Raw genomic sequence first — 3,342 nt, forward strand, 5'->3', positions numbered from 1 at the left:
ACCTCTACATTTTCCTTCATTGCTTCTAGTATGTTGTCTTGCTCATTAAGCTTTTGGAGAATGATCAATAGTGCATCCTCGATACGTTTATCTTCAATTCTCCTAGACCTTACTCGATCATTAAGAGGCATGTACCTCACTCGACTCTCGCACTAGTTTTCCATCTTTTAGATTTTTGTGGTCAGTCGTCAGCTGAGTTACCCATGCATAAAAATTGAAGTCACCCTCGACTTCTTGGTTTGCCTCATCCGACTTGACACCACTTGCGTCAACCATGTTCACTCAAAAGTATAACTCAAAAGTAAACAAACTAAAAATAAAGTTAGTAAAGCTATAATTTATTAAGATAAAAAACTCTACGTAACTACATTTTCTCAAGTGACCCCACTCCCCGATAGCGGATCCATTTTGATGCTTACAGTGACAAACGACAATACTTTTGATCAAAGTGTCTACGATTGTCGATAATATAGTCACCCAACCAAGGGTTGGGGTCGTGTCCCAAGGGAGCGGTTTTGAGAAAGTGTCTCCATGTAGCATTTCCTTCTAAATAATTATTAGCTAATTCTTGTATGATAGTTGATAACCCAATTATTCTTTTATTTGCATAAAAACTTGGTATCTCAACTTTTGGTATCTCCGGCTGTTGTCTTATCTCTTCCGAAATTATAATCTTCCGAGTTAATCCAATTTTTACTACCTGGATCATCGGTTTTGTCTAACTGTAGAGTATCTCAGCTGGTGCTATATAGAATTTAATAAAAAATAAATTTCCTTTTGTTATCTTTTTATATGTTAAAAATGATTTGTGGATCTCTGGGATTCCACTTATCTCTTCTCCTGTATATGTATAAAATGTACTCAATAATCCATAATTATAACTAGTTTTGACTAGATTGGGGTTTGTCTTTGGTTGTGCAATCAGTCTATTGTAACCTTGTAGTTTTTGGGTTAAATAATCTTGGGTCTTTTCGGTAGTCGTGGTAGATCTAGGTTTAAGGTTTAGGAAGGTTTGTATGTTGTATATATTTTCAATGTAAGTTTGGGAAATATGGTTATATATTTTCTTTTCTTTATGTAGGCTGGCTGCATATGTGGATGTTTGTGGTGTTGGAGTATCTATTATTTGGATTTTTGGAATAAATGGTTTTGCAAATACGCTATTTAGATTTGTATTTCTTGGAGTAGTTTTTTCCATAGCTCCTGTGCTTGTACCTTCAATATTAACAACGTTGTGGGTTTTTAGGAGTTTCCCAGCGTCTCCTTCTAGCTCTGGCTGTTTACCGTCTGCCGAACGACGTAGCTCCGCATGTTTATAGTCATGCTGCTGACTTATAGCTGTAGACTTCAGTATCTCTTCATTAGTCTCTAGCTTTTGTACTCTCAAGCCTATACTGTCCACTTTTGTGCAAAGTGTAGTTAAGGTTTTGAGTATATTTTCCATTGGATTATCTTGTTCGGTTTTGAGTAGCTTTGTCTTGATAGGTAGTCTGCAATCATATTTTTGTCAGTTTTGACTACTTCAATTGCAAATGTAAAATTCAGTATATTTAATACCAATCTTCGTATTTCTTTAGTTGTGACAGAATCCTGTAATTTTCTAGTGATCCACCATTTAACATGTGTGTTATCTGTTCTAACAATAAATTCATTGTAAACTATATATGGTTCGAATGATAATAAACATTTATATAGTGCAAATAACTCTTTTCTATTTATTTCCCATTTTAGTTGTGCTTCTGTATATGATCCTGAGTAATATCTGCAATGATGTTCAATCTGTTCGTTATCGTATCTATATTTCAAACCCCTCCATAACTATGGTTACTTGAGTCTGTTTCTACAATATATATAAATCGTTTATCTTCATCTAGAAAATATAGTTTTGGTAATTTTTTGCATAAATTCTTGATACGTCTTATATGTTCTTTGTCTTTATCATCAAAATGATATTCAACATCTTTCCTAAGTTTTTTATGTAATGGTTTTAGATATTCTGCTAATTTTTGTACATATTCTCTTACTTGGTTTACTATTCCTAAAAATGATTGTAATTTCTTTTTTGTATCTATATTTTCATCAAGATTAACAATCTTCTGTACTATATGTGTTTGCATTTTTATTCCATTTTTATCTATTTTATTCCCAAGAATTCTATCTGGGTTTCATTATTTCTGCTTTCCTTTTACTTAAACTTATGCCTGAGTGTTTAATTATATGTATGAATTTTTCTAATAACTTTATATGTTTATCTTGTGTTTTCGAGTATAATAATATGTCGTCTATTTAAACAATACAGTTTTCTAAATGGTTAAAATAGTTATCCATAAAATGTTGGTATTTTCCTGGTGCATTTTTGTATCCAAAGGGTAAAACATTCCATTCATAGAAACCTTGCGGTACTGTGAATGCTGTTAGCTGTTTGGATTCTTCTTCTAATTTCAAGTGATAAAATCCTGATTTACAATCGAACTTACTAAAATAGTTATATCCTTGTATCTGTCTTATTTTTAGTATCTTATTTGATATTGGGTAATTATATGTTTTAGTTTTAGCATTTAAGTTGCGATAATCTATAATCATTCTACTTTTACCTCGTTTTTGTTCACTATGTTTATTAACTATAAATGCTGGACTTGTATGTTTACTATTGCTCTCTTGTATATAATTATTTTTTAACAGTTCATCTATATGCATTTTGAATTCTTCTAAATCATCAAAATTATATTTTAGTGGTTTTTGTGTTATTATACTATTTTCATCTATTAATTCAATTTTTACTTTCGTCTTATGCTTTTCCCATCCTTGGAATGGATTTTCACTATATAATAATTCTAGTTGTTTGTTAATTATCTTGACTTTATCTATTGTAAATATGATAATTTCTAATTGTGTTATTTGATTTTTACTTATATTTTTCATTTCTTGGTTTATCTTTTCACTTCCTTTTATCCATTCTGTGGGTTTACGTTGCTTGTTATATACTCTTTTTGCTCATATTTTATTTCCGCATGGTGTGGTAAACCACCAATGTGTTTTTTTTATAATATGTGGGTAAAATCTTTCTAAAAATGGCATTCCTAATAACATATCTTTTTGTTGTAAATTCAAAATTATACATTTCTTCCATTGTTAGTATTTTATCCCATATTTGTATTTTTATATTTTTTGCTTTATATGTGATCATACTACCTTCATTATTAAATCCTGTCACTACCATATGTGTCTTTAATTTTTCCCATTTATCTTCTGGTAAACAATTATATTTACATATATTTGCTTCTGCTCCTGTATCTATCATGGGGGTATAATATCTGTTGTGGTATCCTTCTACAATAATTT

The 3,342-nt window shown here is 30.6% G+C and overlaps 1 pseudogene; it reads right to left on the reverse strand.

The window, feature by feature from the left end:
• Positions 1–415: 415 nt before the first annotated feature.
• On the reverse strand, positions 416–1,444 carry LOC114074227 (annotated as a pseudogene).
• Between the last annotated feature and the right edge of the window lie 1,898 nt (positions 1,445–3,342).

The sequence above is a fragment of the Solanum pennellii genome, chromosome 10, assembly GCF_001406875.1.
Source record: "Solanum pennellii chromosome 10, SPENNV200".
NCBI classification, from domain to species: domain Eukaryota; kingdom Viridiplantae; phylum Streptophyta; class Magnoliopsida; order Solanales; family Solanaceae; genus Solanum; species Solanum pennellii.